General features: G+C 29.0%; 1 protein-coding gene across 7 annotated transcripts in view; it reads left to right on the forward strand.

The window, feature by feature from the left end:
- Positions 1-364: 364 nt before the first annotated feature.
- LOC122516710 (protein tweety) overlaps positions 365-19,335 on the forward strand; it is a 31,440-nt gene continuing 12,469 nt past the window's right edge. For all 7 annotated transcript variants that reach the window (XM_043634749.1, XM_043634754.1, XM_043634752.1 and 4 more), the window contains exon 1: positions 365-473. The gene's annotated coding sequence lies outside the window, so the exon portion shown is untranslated. The remainder of the gene's footprint in view (positions 474-19,335) is intronic.

Consider the following 19,335-nt stretch of genomic DNA (forward strand, 5'->3'; position numbering starts at 1 on the left):
AAAGCAGATGAAGAAAATGTTCTGTCTTTTATATTTCTATATACGTCTGTGAATAACACACAAACTCATATCCTAATAATTATTCAAACTTTAACGTACGATATTTTTTTAAATTTTCTTCTATTATATGTTATTCGAATAAACCAATAGCGTATGTATTATAATTAGAGCTTTAAGACAAAAAGAATAATTCTTTAAAAAACATAAAGAGAAAGCAAATAGAGCAGGGATCTCGGGATAATTGAATCCGTTCCTGATGAAAGTTAGAGCTCCTCTATCGGCTTGTGTAGAGTGAGACGGGATAAGAGTAGGATGCGCTGATGAGAGCGCAACGCAACCGCCCCGCGATTGGCCGAGGTGCCGCCCCACTCCCTCGCGGCTCTCAGTCGGGCTCGGGCCTCCGTCGGGCGTAGTACGTGCGTGTCGTGTTCTCGTGCGTAGCGTAAGCAAGACTTCTCAGTGAGAGAATAAAGGTAAGATAATTAAACGTTTCAACGTATAAATGTACAAACGTTAGTTGATCCTTAACGCCGTGTTTCCGTCAAATCTCTAAACTCGTTAGTTCTTTTTCATTATAATCGTTGTCCTTTCGTAGAAAAATTCAAGCACTTTCGTAACGCGTTTTTCTCGCGAAAGGAAAGAAAATTGGGAGAATGGGGAAATACTATTAACGATGTTAAGAAGAATAAGAAGAAGAAGAAGAAGAACGAGTAAACGATAACAAGAAGAGGCCAGCGCCTCTCTTTTTGAGATAAGAGAAGAAAAGAGAAATAGGAACATTGGTGGCGCTCATGCCCGCCTTTGGTGTGTACTCTCGGGATCGATACACGGGCACGCACTTCGCGCGGCGCCGGTGTAAGAATACGTCTCGTATACATGTCCCTTCCTGTTGCCCCCTTTTTCCCTTCACCCTTGTGTAGGACGCATGCAGGCTGCTCTTGCCTGCCAGCTTGTCTGCTCTACGTGTATACGTTCGTCATTCGTTCCATCGTCGTCGTCGTTCGTTTGTCCATGCATACGTGCGTAAATGCGTGTATATGCATGTATATGTATATGTATGTGTGTATGTATAACGACGCGAGCGAACGACGTACGAATGAACGAACAAACGAACGATAGAAAAAGAGAGTAAGGGTGGATTTTCTGTCAGAGAAAAAGAGTAAGAGTGAAAGAGCGAGAGAGTCAAGAGAAAGGGGCTGGGCCATAAGAGAGAAAGAGAGAAACAGAAAGCTACAAAAGCGACCCGCAGATGTTCCGCGATGCGGGTGTCTCGAGATCGTAAAATTCACCCTCTTCGTTTACTGGAAAGAAAAAGAGGGAGAGAGAGAGAGAGTGAGTAGAAAGATGGGTTCACGAAGACGGAAGAGATCGGTGGCGCGAACTTGAAGGGTGATATAAGAGACGATAACGAGGAGGAAGAGTCGGAGAAACAAAGTTTCTTGTCTCTTTCTGTTCTTTCTCTTCCTCTTTCTCTTCCTCTTTCTCTTTCTCTTACATTCATACGCTGACACATACATAAAGCATAAACCAACAAGACTGTATATACTCTTGTCTAGTTTTTCGACTTCACTCAGAAACTTCAGACTTCTTTTCCCTTTCTTCATCTTTTTTTCCATCCTGTTTTCGTCTTCCCTCAAAACTGTCATAGTCGGTTACGATAATTCGTTCTTCCATTCGAATTGTACGAATGAAACGTTTATTTCGTTCTTTCTCCTTTTACCGGTTTCTTTTTGTTTTTGTATTTCACACTTTCACGATTTGTTTTAAGTATGTTGATGATGAATGATCAGAAAACGTCATCTTGGTATCTTTCCTTTCTTTCTTTCTTTTTCTCTTTCAATCTTATCATTCAACTATACGTCAATCAATAATAATGCTCTCTAAGTTTATCTCTCTCTCTAAATAAATTTCAAGAACACGCTTGTCAATCATTTTTAATGTTATTACTCAACAATGTATACGCCCATATTGAGATAATCGTTTATTCTCTAATTGATATACAAAATCTATTTTCTTTCTTTCTAACTCTTTCAATTTAATCATAAAATAGTATATCAATCAATAGTAATGTCTACTAATGAAGTATATTCAAATGAATGTCAAGATTCCTTATCATTTTCTTTTCCTCTTCCTTTCAATTTCATGACTCAACAGTATATCCATTAGTAATAATACTCACAAAGTTTGTTTAAAATAGATTTGAATAATTCTCTCCTCTCTAGTTCTCCCTTTTAGTAATATTAACACACGATAATATAAATCTAGCAAGGAATCAAATAATTTTTATATAAATTATATTCAATTTTATCTACTTTTTTGTTTCCTTTGTGTAAAATATTGAAAATAAAACCAACAAGTGACTAATACACTGATACGAGGAAAAAAGTGGATAAAGAGAGAAAGAGATAGAGATCTTTATAACCCTTCACGTGTGCGACGACCTCGAACATGATGCGAGATTACCTTAAATGGTACGTGTCTCTCTTTTATTCGTTCGATTCTTTCGAAGTAATATCTAGTTAGTATTGTTCACGTATTCCCGAGGAAATTCAATCGATATTCGATATAAAGTGAATCATAATGATTCGCGTTCTATAATAATCAGGTGTTGTTGTTTTATTGTTGCATTTATACGTGTTATACGTTTTATTTGCCTCCGTGTATGTATGTATATAAAACTATATTCACTCGAGCCTCGGACGAGCACCATTTTCATGGCGTATTATTTATGGAACGATCGTTAACCTCACGAATGATCTACACTCTTGAGGTTATAGATCGTCCTTACAGTATACTTCCGTTTCCGTTTCGATCTTATTTTTTATTATAATATTTTTTCTTTCGATTACGCAAGATAAACTCGAAAAGAAAATAATTGATTAAGGTACTCGGATGGTTTGATATTTTACTCGTACGTTTTAGAATGATTGTTATGAACAAAAGGACGGGTTTTTTATTTCGAGTACTTTTTGTTGTTGTAAGTTTTCATTGGTTTGTTTTTATTCAACTATTTTTCTCGTCATTCAGAGAGTTCGTTTGAACGTGAACGAAAAAATAAAATGGATGGTATAAGAAGTATGTATGCATGATGCATTTTTTTGCGTCGTTCTCATTTAAAAGAACAAAAATATTTATCCAACGTTGAATTCATCTATTGTGATCTATCGAAGTTTCTTATAAGTATTCATTTATTCCGGAAATATGTTGATGTTATTTTGCTGATTTATGAATAATTTATTCACACTCTTTTGTTTGGATTAATTTAATTATATAAAATATTCGAAAAATTATTACTTTCCCGTGTATTATTATTCGTATATTAATTTATTGTTTTATTAATTATATTCATTTGAAATAATAAATAAATCATATATTCATTATTGGAAACATCGAATCGGTTATTTATCTTAAATCTTCTTTCCCTTTTTGTTTGTTTCGAGATCGATCAAGAAAAATAATATTCTTTGTAGCGTGCAAAACGCGCGTTTGGATTTCACGCGACAAACTCGAGGAAAACGACGAACGATCGATAAGTTTGTGACTTCGACGTTGCTACGAAGAAAAGAATCGCGTTTATGATATGAGGAATGAATCCACAAGCTGTATTAGAGATATTATACTAGGAATACATTTACTTTCTTTTGGGAATTGAGAGATTGATGATGCAAAAAATAAATACTGTTTATACCGATTAATCGAATTCACACACGATCGTATCAGGAGCCAAAAAAAAATAATAATAATAATTATTATTATATCTCGACGTTTATTTTTTCGTTTTATTTTAACTTTTCTCATTTTATTTAATTTACATATTTTATATACGTCTAGTCGAATGAATTTATTCATTAAGTATGCTTTATATGTTTACTTACTGACTAATTAGATTCTTAATCATATCATAAATCGTATAAGTAATAATAATAATTATTTTTTTCTCCATCTAAATCATTCTTCTTAATTTTTATCTGATGTCGTTGTTAATATAATCATCTAGCCGAGTTAATTAATTAGTTATTCATTTTACGACGTCTTTTATCTATATTATTATATTTATATTCTGATCTAATTAACTTAATATCGATATCAATCAATATATCTTTCTTAAGTTACTCAAATAACACGCTACTCAACTTCGATGTCACGTTGTCACAAGTGCTCATCCGTAATGTGCTCATCGGTTGAAAGCTAATAGCACTCTTCATTTTATATATATCCAAGCCATTTATTTTATTATTGTTACTTTATTCTCATCGTTGTCGTCAATAAAAGAATAACGCGACGAGATAATTCGAAATGGAGAAAAAAAGAAAGAATATTACGTTTCTGGAAACCGAAAACAAATCGATATTGTTATCAATGGTCGTTACACCAGTATCGACACCTGAACCCAATAGTGCACTTAGTTTTCATAGAAAATTAAATGGAAAACTTGTGGGCTCTCGAGTTGCTGCGAAAAACGGGATGAAAAGGTACATTTCGATAGTATCGCTACGATGAAATTGCTCATGAAAAGAAATAGAAAAGAACAAATTCGATATTTTTCAATAAAAATTTCAAATATTTACACGTAGTCGAAATTTTGCCCATAGTATAAATATTGAATGTGAATATGAATGTTTGTGTGGTACATATGGTTATAAAACAAAATTATAAATTTCGATAAGAAGAAATATTTGGGAGAATACTTCATATGTTAAACTTGACTTTTATCTTTTTCATTTGTACATTTTGTATTATCTTTTAATCTATTGGTTTCTTGATTGTATGATAAAATATATTTTATTTTTATTATTTTTTTTTAATTTTCAAAGAATTGACAAAAATGTTTTCATTTACTCTTCGTTTGTATCTTAATAAAAATTTCATTTACGATATGTACAAAGAAGAGATCGAAGTATATTTAAGCAAATTTTTTATTAAGTAATTAATTAAAATAGAAATCGAGAAAAAAAAACAATATTGAAAAATGTATCAATTTACTACGATCTCACTTAATATCATGTTAATTAATAAAATAATATATATAAATAAAAACAATTATTATTTTCAATGGAGGATAGAAAAAAAAAACAAATTGCAATTTAGAAGCATTATTCGTGCAACAACGTTTCACGACTACTGTATCAGTATATTACAAAAGGTTGATTGGTCTAAGTTTCTTTTTATTTACCGGTACGTTGCACAATTCGATTGATGTAAAGCTAGAAACATCAATATTGTAAAAGAAAAAAGGAAAACAAGACAGCGAAATGCAGTCGAGATAGGACAAAACAACGGTTCGTTTAATCGATTTACGCGCTGTGAAATCAAAACTCGCGTTGTCCTGTCGTCTACGGATGAACTATCCTAAAGATTAAAATCGATTTTCGATCTATGCGCTCGCTTATTCGTTACCAATAATCTTATTTTCTCACTCGTACCGTCATAGTACGACGAATAATCGAACGATTATTTGATAAAAGAGAACAATTTGTTCATCTTTCTATTCATCTTTTTTTACTACAATTTTTGTATGAAATATCCGATGTATTATCTTTTTTTTTCAAGAATTATTTTTTCAATATTTCTATTATTACATTTTTGGTAACTTACAATATAACATTTATATAATTCTAATACGAGAATTGATCGAAAAGTTTTGAGACTATGTCAAAATATATAAAAGTAAATTTTTTTAACTTACTTGTGTATAATATTAATGTAAAAAAATATACTTTTAATTTAATAAGATTTATATTTTAGTAATTAAAATCTATCAAAAACATATAGATACATATATATAAATTATGATTGAATTTTATTATATTTAATAGTAATCAATAACATTAAATTTAATACAAAAAAACACAATAATTTTATACAGTTAAGATTTCTTATTTTAGTAGTATAAAAATGAAATTCTTTATTTGAATTTATTGATTTTTGATCATATGATGTTCCCATAGGATCGAAATACTAAAGGTACAGATATATTCGCACTTCTATGCACGTGCAATAATTTGCAAGCGAACCGAACAGAAGCATTATTGAATTCACAGTAGAGCAGTCGAGTGGGTCATTGGAATGCGACGATGCATCGCTATATACGTCAATGACTACCTTGCATGCATCAATGCTGCGGATACCTTCGATTTACAATGAACGATCGGTATGCAAGGTGAGAAGTCGATCTTCTCTTTCTTTTCTTGTATCTTCCATATGCCGACAATTCACTTTTAAAAACCTTTAATATATTCATTCCTTCTCTCGTCTTATATCTCTGTCTAAATTTAAAGAAAAAAATGTGTAATATTCAAATTTACCTTGCACGTTTTTTTTTTCGCATCTTTAATTTGATCGAATCCTTTTCTATTACCGAAGATCGTTTTAATAATCTGTCATTCGAATACTTTTGAAAATTGAATTTACTAACTCTTTTTTTCTCTGTCAAAAGTTTATACGAATTTGCACGAATTTAAATTTATCTTATATAAAAGAAATGTATTTTTTTCTCTCGTCTTGTGACAAATCGAATTCGAGAAAAGAATTTCATTGATCTTTTGCTCCCGACCACAAAAAAGTTGGTTAACAAAAAGAAAGAATAGAAAAGAATAGAATAGAATAGAATAGAAAAGAAAAGAAAAGGAAATAAAAAGGTAGAAAATTACGTAAATAGGTAGGCAGAGTCGAAGAAAGTTTAGGACGTTCGTCCTTTTCTCGGGTAGGTTGCATAATTGACGAAAGCTCCTCGCGTGTAAGAAAGGAAGCTTCTGGAGCCTCTTTTCACGAATGTTCCCGTCTCTCGCAAATTATCCATCGGTTAACGCGAAACGATAGAAAAGCCAAGTCAAGTCTCCGGAGTTTTCAGAAATCCAAGCAAACCTGGATCTTTTCTACCCTCCTCCTGAATCTTTTCTACCTTCCTCCTCCTGGATCTCTCTCTACCTTTTCCCCCTTTCCTTCCATCCTTTTATCCCCTCTTCTACTCTCGCCTTTTCAAAGGCTTGAGTTTTCCGAGTAAACGCTTCAGGCTTTTCGCTACACGCCGGAGCAGCTTGTACCTGAACGAAACGAAAGAGAAACGAGAGAGAGAAAGAGAGAAGACTTTTTAGTCGGTAGAATTGCAATGCAAACTATGTTGAACCGAGCCGCGAGCACGCGACCGAACTAGCGAGAACCTCGTCGACCCTTTTCTAACAACTTTCAATGAAATATTATTTTCCTGGTGCGAGATAAGGAAATCTTGCCTGCCGTGCATCACTCAATTTAAACGATCCAATGACGATAGTATTCTATACGTATACTTATTGTCTTTATTCTCCCCCCCTAGACATTTTTTTTTTCTTTTTATTTTATTGAAGTTATACTTTCTTTTGGCGCATTTGGGAAAATGTGATGGGAGTGTGGATTTTTTTCCGAGCGCATGGAAAAATCGACACCACGAAGTTTGTCACAGTATTTACGATGCACGGCAAAGCGATTTCAAATTTACGGCATGAAGTTGTCTTCTTTTCTTTTTCCTCTTTTTTTTTTTCTTAAGCGGGTCACCCATCCAAGTACTAAAATCGTACTCAGCGCTGCTTGACTTAAATAATCGAGCGGGAACCAATGCTATCACAGCGCCATCGCACTTGACGGATAAAATAATTCGATATATTTCCCTTATATTTAGTATGGACTGATATCTATATTTTGATATTTTTGTTTTTTTTTTGTTTTGTGTTCTTTCTTATATATGTAATATATCGATCGATCGAAAATATGTTTCCTTTCTTTTTTTTTTAAAGTTATTTTTGAGGTTATTGAGGTTATATTTTTGTTTTGGTACGCAAAAGAAGTATAACTTCTTACGTGCATACATAAGTACACACACCACTTATTTTTTTCTTTTAACATTTATTTGAAATCCGAAATATTTGTTTTACTTTAATATAAGCGAATTTGTTTTTGTTATTTTTTTTTTTTTTGTAATAAATGCTGCTGTTTTTTACTTTTCGACATTTTTTAAGATTCGGATGAATTTGTATTACATTTTGCGAAATTGTGCGTGAATTCGGATTTTATTCTATATATATATATTTACGAAATCAGTTTCATTGAATTTGGTTTAGTTCAAATAAAAAAGTAATGACGACAAGTTGTCGATAAAACGAAATCTTATTATCATTAACGTCGATATCTATTTGAACAAATTCGATGAATTTAAAAGATCTCCTTTATCGACACTTAATCGACTATTTCTGTTGTTATCTATCGATCATTTTTATTTAATTTTAATTAATTGCAAGTTCGTTCAAAAAAAAAGGAGCCATCCGACAATTGTCGATTATCTCAAAGACACATTTTCGAACTTTTTCTGAAGTTTCCTTTTAACAAAGGGTTTTCATTTTTTTTCCAGAGTACGAAAAACCTATATCATATTCTCGACAATTTAAAGTTAACATTATAGGAGAAAAAGGTAGCAAGTTGGTAGTTATGTACTTACAACGAATTCGGGTCATCGTGCTGTATATAATAGCAACTAACATGTAAATGCTTCTTGATAAGGGAACACGTATTAGCTGATACGTCTCTACACACACACACACATATATATATATATATATAGAGAGAGAGAGAGAGAGAGAGGAAGGGGAGATGCTTATGCAGCGACATTGTTCTAGCCACTATGCTCATACACGCGTATAATTTCATACATGTTCCTCTCTAACACGAGGCAAATCGCGCGTGAGTTCACCTGTCGACTTCAAATAGATACGCATACATGTATTATCCCTATTGCGTGTATCTATTATGCAAACAAGTATATACATGTATACTTACACGAGAACGGAATGGAATATTACATCGTCTATGAATTAATAAAGCGATTCTTTTGATAAAAGAAAGTAGTGACGTTGCTTCGTTCGGTAGCTTAGCTACCTTGCAACGATTATATTACTCTACTTTAGTGCCTAGTGCTCTGTTCTTTCGGGAAAATTTATAATTTATCTTTACGTTATATAACATGTCGGTAAGGTACGATTTATAAAAGAATTTCTAAAGAATGGAACAAGAGAATATGAGAAACAAAGAGAGCGAGTGATTCTTTATAAAAAATATATTATTAGACGATAAATTTAATTTTTTGCTGCTTGCTACTAAAGTATACCAATTCCAACACTGGCAAGTTTCAACGGTAAGCTCGCGTATTTTTGTATAGTTTAGATCAGTGGTGCGCAAATCGGGGTCGCCAAATTTACAGGAAATTTTGTTGACTGTAAAAAATGTAAGACTATTCTTCAACAAGTATCAGATACCAATAAAGTAATGTGTGAAATGAGATAATATTATTTATAAAAGTAAAACGTCTATTGATTATTTTACACGAAAAATGGGTTTAGGTTTTCACAGGTTAAATTTCTTTGATGTCAATGAATTTTATCAATCGATTGAAAATAAACTGTTTATTATTCTAATAATAAACGTATGCGATAAACGTCTGGAAAAAAACATGTAGAGTTTAGTTTGAATACTTTCAAAACGATGATTTTGATCTGAAAGATAAAGAACGTTCCGGATAGGTGAAAAAAATTAAAATGTTGACTTGCAGAATTTGCTTGATAAAAATCCAGCTTAAAAGCTTTTAATGTTGTCGAAAGCGTTAAATGTAACTTTAATGGTCGTTTCAAAACGACTTGCATGCCATGGAAAAAATTCATAAGAAAAAAAAAAAATGACTGCCACATATGAAAGGGATGAAAGAACGGTAGGAATTAAGTTTACCATTTAATATTTACTCGTTAACGCAGATAACATTTATAACAGTCATAATTATTTCTTATTTACTGCTTGATTTATTCTGATAAAGTGAAGCAAAAGTCAAAATATTTTCGTGATTTTTGTTTTCGATGAAAAAGAGTTGTGGTTAAGAATTTTTGTATGTAACTTTATTATTATATTTTTAATTAATAGAAAACAAATTTACAAAATATATCATTTCCCAAGATTTTTAATCAGACGACCCCTTAAGATACTTCCCTCTTTACATTTAATTACTTATATCAATAAAGGAACATTGAATAAAAAAAGAAAATTGAGTATAACACATAATTTATTTATTAATAATATTTATTCTTTCGCGTTATTATTTTTGTGATAATTTCATTTCAATAAAGTTCGTAAAGATAATGATTGCAAAGAAAAATAAATGAAAAATAAATGAAAAAGAAGAAGAAAAAGAAAAGAAGAAGAAGAAAGGTCTATAAAAATACCTAATTGCTTTCATTAACGTCACTCCTCATCCACGTGCTTTTTTTCATCGTTTGGGATTATTATCGATAAGGATGAAAAATGTCGATATCGTGGGAGTTCCTTTGCTTGTAAAGTTTTCCCAACGGAGATATTTTCTTGGAAAAATGCGATCGCCGACGTTTTAAGGGAAATTGGCACAGACGTCGAATAAGGAACGATCAATATTCAATTATTGAAGTTTCTCTCTCCGCAAAATTTTCCATTGATATATGTATATATGTATATACATATGTATATGCATATATATACATATGTTTATATATATTCATATATATGTACTATATTATATACATGTTAGCTACCATAGTTTCAGAACGTCGTGTCGTTTGGGTTACGTTCTGAAACTGCACGAAACTTTTGATTCATTGTTTTATTTTATTTCGTGACACGACTCTCTTTCTCTCACTCATTTAACATTTTTAATACTATTATAACTCATTCACTTTATTATTTAATAATTTCTCCGTAAAGCTGGCCTAGTAGAAATGAATAAACTTATAATTTGATCGTTAATATACGGTTTTACTTAATTCGATTATACTATAGAAGATTAATATTTATTTATAGAATTTTCATTGATAGATTTTACTTTTACATCTTTTCTATTCAAATCTTGTATCTCTCTTGATAAGAATTCATTCTAATACGGAGCTTTCCAAACATTTATGAGATCGACATGAGATTTATTTTAAAAAACGGCAAATTTTTGCGATTCACATAAAAGTGTAATTTTCGTTCAGTGTTAATTAAGAAATAATTTTAAATTGATCAGATATATGTAAACTGAGAAATAATTATTTTCACGGGATTCTTAAATGAATTGGCTTGGAATTATTCATCGGACGATTCTCAATAATTAAAACTTTCCTAATGAATATACATATGATATTATACAGTTTAAAAAATTTCTTATAATAGAGAGAGAGTTTTCTTTAGTAAGTTATACACGCACAATATTTTTATTCCGTTATTTTATCAAGTAAATTATATAAGGTGGTAAACAAAAAATAGCTAAAATTCGAAAGAAATAGTCATATTGGGAGCTTTTTTTTTATTTAGCAAACTGTAACCACTTCTAAAGTTATGTTCACATATTTTGAAACACCTTATATATATACACACAATACATATATAATGTCTATATATACCTAAATAAAAATAAAGTCAGAGAAAGTAAGAAAGGTAAAAAAGCATTGTTTATATTTCGACTATAAAAAACACTCATGTAATAGTTACTGCTGTTTCTTACGTGTTAAAGATATATAAGAGAAAGGGAGAGAGAAAGTGAGTTAGGAAGAAAAAAAGTAAATTCCTTTAAAGCATCTGGTTGTCATATTTATCCGTTTGAACGTAAACCCTGACACGTGGAGTTACCTTCGACTTTGGTGTCCTTGTAAAACGTCGCATTTATGATTCTACATAACATACATGTATATATATATATATATAAGTCAGTTGTAATAAAATCTAACGCATGTCTATGAAAGTATGTATTCATACATAGGTATATATATATATATATAAATAGATAGTTCATTGATCCCAGTCTAGCGGTCCAGAGATTGAGAATCTCCCGTTTGCTTCATACTTCTTTTGAAAAATTTTCTATTCCTTTAGCAACAAATGCATTTCTTCCACTTCTCTCCGATGTTAAACGTGTAACTTCCTTTCTTTGAGGTAGGAATGTATGAGTGTTGTACACATTAAAAGTTATATACACACCTTCAAGTAATAGTAGTAACTTTCAACAGTACCACACAAGAAGTGTCTGATATATTAGAGAGAGATGTGTGTATGTGTGTGTGGTTAGTATTTATATTTGTACTTGTATTTTTATTTCTTTTAGTATCTCTTTGAGACTAGTATATATAGGTATATTATTTTTATCATATTATAAATATTTATTATTATATTGTATACATATATATAAATATATTATAATAATATTAATATAATAATATTAATATTATTATAATATATAAATAATAATAATATAATATATAAATAATATTAATATAATAATATAATATTATTATAATATAATTATATAATATTAATATATAATATTATTATTATTAATAAGACAACATTTTTTTAACAACTTTATAGAATAAAATTTTCTTTTTTTTTTTCGAGCAATCAAGCTCATATCGCAAATTCCAGGGTCACAGTATTCATTGAATGACATTATTGGTTCTCTCGAATTCAACCCTAGACACGTAAAGCTCCAGGATAATAGAAGAAATTGGAAAAGGGCTTACACATGCGTTCCTCCCACCATGTTCCCTTTTCTTCATTTCTCTTTGTATTTTTCCCCTTCCTTTCTTAACGTAGGTCGCCTCGTTCCCATGGAATACGAAAACGTCTTTGGAGATTAAATAGCATCTAAGGTCGTCGTCATCTCTTTTTCTTTCACACTCTTTCTATGATTCCTGAAATTGTCGAAATTTTTTTACAATTTTCTTCTCCTATTTTCCACCACCCTCTATCTCTATTTTCCAATTTTCATTCTTCAGTTTGCAAAATATCCGATCGAGGATTTTCTTTATCTAAATTAAATTTATTGCTAAAAATGAGAAATTTTTTGAATTTTTTTATCAACAACGACAAAAATATTTTTCCCTTTTTTTTCTTTTTAATAAAAGTGAGTTTGACCAAAAAAATTTTCAATCCATTCACATATATAGTTAAAAGTATATTATTATTATTAAGTTTATTATTATTATAGTATATTATTATATTATTAAGTAAGTTATTATTATTATATATAGTTAAAAGTATATTATTATTTTTATTAAATATTTATTTAATAAAAAAAATAATTTTCTTTCCCACTCTCTCTCTCTCTCTCACTCCCTCTCACTCATTAAAAATTTCTTAAAAATTGTAACAAAATTGTTTAACATTAAATAAGACCTTCCTCCGCTTATAGAGAAAATTTGTTATCAAAAGAACTACGAACTCTATTGTAGGATTTACGAACAACACTGACTAATGTAAGTTAGAGATGTAACAGGTCCCTATCCCATTAAAGCTTCATATTATTATTTGCCAGGAACAATAAATCGGATGTAGCATTGAGAATAATTACATTCTGTTTTAGTGTTCCAGTAATTACAGTTTCTTTTTTTTGCTCGTCGTTGATCTTAATATGAGCCCTGTATCCCTTTGGGAAGATAGACTCTGAACGTTAGAATGTTAGTAATGTCACGAAGAGGAAACGAGCTTATGTTCGCGCGCATCCACACACACACAGATATTTTCACATATATACAACGTATAAAGATAGAATGAGCCATAGAATGAAAGAGAGAGAGAGAGAGATACGGAACAACAACTTCCGGCAATCGATTTCTGCATTCATAGTCAACTCCCTCAAGTTCCTTTATGCCACGCCTTGCTCTTTGATATTATTCTGTTAGATTACTTATTTGTCTGATAATAAATCAGAGCTTCGAGAAAATGTGTTCCTCGAATTATTACCTAATTGACATTTCAAAGAATTGTTATTATTTTTTAGTATGATTGATGGCTCGATTAACGTCATGTAATTCTGAAATCATACACATAGAACTGTATATATATTTAATTTATTTCATTTTATAACCATAATTGTAATCCTTTTTTCTTATCTACAGTCATTCATATTTTTATAATATATTCTTTACTGAAAGTATATAATTTACTATATATATTATAAATACAAATTTATATTTACTATATAATAATTTATACAGTATTACTGTCATTATACAGTATTATATTTACTGTATAATAATTTACGTCATGTAATTCTGAAATCATACACATAGAACTGTATATATATATATATTTAATTTATTTCATTTTATAACCATAATTGTAATCCTTTTTTCTTATTTACAGTCATTCATGTTTTTATAATATATTTTTTACTGAAAGTATATAATTTACTATATATATTATAAATACAAATTTATATTTACTGTATAATAATTTATACAGTATTACTGTTATTATACAGTATTATATTTACTGTATAATAATTTACGTCATGTAATTCTGAAATCATACACATAGAACTGTATATATATATATATATTTAATTTATTTCATTTTATAACCATAATTGTAATCCTTTTTTCTTATCTACAGTCATTCATGTTTTTATAATATATTTTTTACTGAAAGTATATAATTTACTATATATATATTATAAATACAAATTTATATTTACTGTATAATAATTTACGTGAGCTGGTTGAAAAGTTTTGAGTCTAACGTAGTAAACAATTTCTTTTTTTCGTTTAAATTTACTATTATTTTTCGACATAATTTTCAAAGTTTTTATAAAAGAATAAACGCAAAACTTTTCAACCTGCCTTTGTAGTATATTATACTATTATATATACTAATTAGCATACAAAAATTTAATATACTAAAGTATAGGAAAAATGAGAAGGATAAGATTGAGAGAATATACTATAGTATTATTATTATTATTATATAGTATAATATATTAATTGAAATGATACTAAAACTTTTACATAGCATAATTTGTTTGTAGCTATGAACAAAAATTGGGTTATAAATTATAGAAAATAATTATTTAGATTTTTGTGAATTTTACAAAATCTTTTATTAATTCTAATAAGTCTAATGATATTCTGTGGCAAAGTTGTTATCTCAATGTAATACAAAGTCTCATAATGGTTATCTGATTTTCTACTGTAATATATTAGATTAATCGGTATTCTAAGCTGGCATGAATATGTGAGTGTTTCTTCAAGTATGCAAATTACCAGGGCCACGTAAGAAAATTAACGTCATCGGTTAAAAATGTTTCGTGATTAAGAAAAGGCCAACTATATATTTACATGTTTTTATACACGCATACATACACACACACACACACATTATACATAAAATAAAACACAATAAAGGCTAGAACTAAAGTATACAGAAAAAATTAACGAAGCTCGTGCTACGTGGAGCAACATTTTTCTATTTTCTCTCCCCCCTCACTCACCTCTACACCCTACCACCAATCCTTCAACCCTTTGACCCACTCTCTTTATTTTTATTTTCCTCCTTTCCTCCTTTCCTCCTTACCACTATCTGTCTCGCTTGCTGATTAAAATGTAACAAAAAAAGAAATTATGCTTGGTGTTTACATAAAAAGTCAGGCTTTTGTCTTCGAACTCCCCCTCTCTCTCCCCCTCTCTCTCTCTCTCTCTCTTTAGACGTAAAGTTTAAATATAAATTTGCGAAAAGCGCTCGTATATACAGCGCTTTTTTGATGTATAAAAAAAAAGTAGAAGTGTGTATCAAAAAAAAAAAAAATTGTGGTTTGAAATTAAAAAATAATAGAAGAGAAATGAGAGCGAGGAAAAAACCTGCAATTTAGCGTTTTAATTAACGATCTAGTTTACTTGCATACTTCTGCAATGTCATATAGTTTATAAAGTAAAACTAGATCAACAGATTTGATAAGTGTTTATCATTATGATAGATAAACTGTGTCGTATTTACGAGATATTGTTGTAAAATGTAATAGTTGTATTATTTTTTAAAAGTTTTTTTTTTGTTTTTCAAGTTTTTCGTGCCCCCCCCTTAAACAAATAGTTAATAATGAGAGAAAATGTGAAATTAATATTATTTATATTTATATTTCATATAATTATTATACTATAGGTAATTTATATTTAAAAAAAAATAAATAATTTTACAGTACAATTTATGTATGAATATTTAAAAATTACACGAATCTATATATATATATATAAGAATGTAACTTTAAAGTTACATTGTATTATAAACGAGTAAATCAATTGAATAAAATTTTATTTAAAAGTATATTAATTTGTATATGAATACACTTGATGAATTACGACGAACAAGAAACTCATTTGTAGCTAACAAATTGATATTCTTCGTTAAAATCGAATTACTCGTTCGAATAAGGTCTTTCATAAAGCTTTTACGTAATTAGAGAGACCGCATCATGCGATACACATAAATCAACAAGATCGACTTCCTTGAACTATAATATTTGAGAAACACATCTTACAAAAGCGTAAAAGGAGTCGCAAAAGATGATAACGCGATTACCACACATGGCAATGATATATATATATAGATCTCATTTTTTAAGAGTTAACTTATATAGCTCGGTTCTCAAGACAAGCATTAGTAACTTTAAACGTGCGTGTATATACACCCACGCAAAAACACATACGGAGTGCTTCAAAAGATGTGTTAAATAATTTTAGGGGTTATTTCAGTATTCTAAAATAAAAAAGAAATAGTATAAAAAAGTTTATATAATTATTATTATTATTATTATATATTTATAATAATTATTTATAATATAATTATAATTATATAATAATTATAATTATTATTATTATATATTTCAGTATTCTAAAATACAAAAAAAATAGTATAAAAAAGTTTATATAATTATACACTTGATATGATCTTATTACCGAATTATAGCTTATAGTTTTTGTCTTTCAGTATAATTCATATAAATTTAAATAAATACTTATTTCAACTATTAACAAGCAAGTCTTATATTTATTTATTTGGATACAAGTTCATGATTATATGAACTTCTTATTGTTATTATTTTAAGGTATTGAAACCGTGTCTGAAGTTATGGTCACATATTTTGAAACAACCTGTATATATACATATTTGGAATAGGATAAAGAATCTAGGAAGTTAACTGGGTAAAAATTTCATCGAATTAACTCGATATAAATTTTTCAAGATAATGGTTTCTGTAAATTTACGTTAGTAATACAGTAATGCGGATGACGTAAAATATATATTATCCTCTTCTTCGCAGTATTTCTTACGATGAAACATTCTTATTATTTCTTTTATTTTATTTTCTTTTTATTTATTTTTATTTTTTCAAAATATTATTATATTATTATATTATATTAATATTTATTATAATTATATATTATTATTTTATTTATATTATATTATATTCTTACGATAAAACATTCTTATTATTTCTTATATTTTATTTTCTTTTATTTTTTCTTTTATTTTTATTTATTATTTATTTTTTCAAAAAATATTACACGTGTTATTTAAAACATTAGAGTTTCGATAAAATTTATTTTACCGAAGCACGTAACGCGTTGCCTCGTTTGAGAAAAAAAAAAGTTTTTGTTATACTATACTTTAATAGGTCACTTCTCGAGGGAATTTTTGTTAGTTTAGTTTCGTTTCGTTTCGTTTCGTTTCGTTTCATTCGTTTCTATTGAAATGGAAAAATATTTTACCGTTGACTTATATATCACCATACTTCTTTACACGTCATAGCGTGTATCTTTATCACATTTTTACGAGTAATTATAAGTTTTCTAACTAAACACGAAGAAGAAGAAGAAGAAGAAAGTATTCCATGACTAATCATCGTTAGAATGCTGATAAGATTGCGATGTAATTCTGTTCATGAGCAATACGATAAAACGTTAACGAAGATATCCGAGTTTTTTTGCTTGATTATATCCGTCTTTGTATCTTTCTTTTTCTATGTCATTTGAATTCGACAATTATAGCAGTTAAATGTTGATCATCATTTTCATTAACTATGGGTGAACGGAACAAACCGGATTGTTGTCATTCACGTATTTCGCCTAATCGTGATGATTGATGTACGCGTTAATCTTTCTTTTCAATTACATATGTACGTCTCTTTAACGAATTAACGCGAAGTGATTTGATTTAATTGAAAGTGCAATCCCGAACCCTGCTCTTTACAGTATTACATGCAATTAGTGATACATTGTTGGTGATGTTTTATTTTTTATCAGCTTTTTTTTGTTTAATTCAAATAACTGGCTTGTTTATATTTATATTACGTTAATGGGTGTATGGATCGAATATACGAGGAAAATTTTAATCGGTAAATACGTTGGTTTATGTATCAACTAATACAACAAGAAATAAATCATTACAGATATTTACTAAATTAATAATATTACTTCAAATAAAATGTAAAAATAACGTTTTCAGAAGTTTTTAATATGTGATTTTTAAGATCTGTTACGATTCATTTTACTTACACGACTTGTTAAATATTATTCATTTTAATTATCATCATATATATTATAAAATAAATCATCAAATATATAAATGGTTTGAATTTTTTTGTTTTAATTCGTTATCATAATAACTGATAATATCAAGATAATAGTATTATAGAATTTAAATCAGTAATTAAATAACTTTGTTTTTTTCTATTTTGATAAACTTTTTATAATTTAATAATATATTCATTGGAAATAACATTTTGAATTTAAGGAGAGAATATATTAGTCAAATAATTTAACAAAAAAGATTAGATTAAATTTGACGTTATCCTTATACAAATATAAAAGTAATTTCAAGTGACATTGTTTTTTTTTCTTCTCTTTTTATTCTCTCTTTTTTTCTCTCTCCGGAATTAGGCGACTCATCGAGCATACAGTTACTATCGTTCTTGGCCAAGTTTCTTTTCACGATAAGCTCGGTTGAAATCGATTCGATTATGCTGATCGTGGAAAACGATTCTTTCCCCTCCTTTCTTTTATGACTAGCATACTTTTTCTTTAATGGACCCCCGAGCTCGTGTAATAAACGCTGTAACGTCAGAGCAAGTGTTTGGAGAACGATCTACTATATTTGTCTTTTCTTTTTTAGTCGAAGTAACTTCTTGGAAGAACCCTTTCGAAGTAATTTCACGAGAATAACGAGAATTAAACTTTACCAATAAGAAATAACGAATGTCAACGTGTTCGTAACAAAAAGTTTAATGTCAAAAACGAAACTTTATGAAGTTAACAATTTTTCGAAAATCATTAAAGTGATATTACACGTTTTTGAAAACTTTCCGCAATGCTATGTAACATTAAAGTTACATCATTGTATTTTTTGTAACATTTATTTCATTTTACTTTCTATAAAATTAATTCGTCAAATTATATTCAAAGATTAATGTTTTTGTCGAGTATAAGAAAAATATATAATAGAAAAAGAAAAGAAAACTATACAATTATTGTGACAAAACAGACTAAATAA

This window comes from Polistes fuscatus, unplaced genomic scaffold (assembly GCF_010416935.1).
Source record: "Polistes fuscatus isolate 324 unplaced genomic scaffold, CU_Pfus_HIC Scaffold2, whole genome shotgun sequence".
NCBI classification, from domain to species: Eukaryota; Metazoa; Arthropoda; class Insecta; order Hymenoptera; family Vespidae; genus Polistes; species Polistes fuscatus.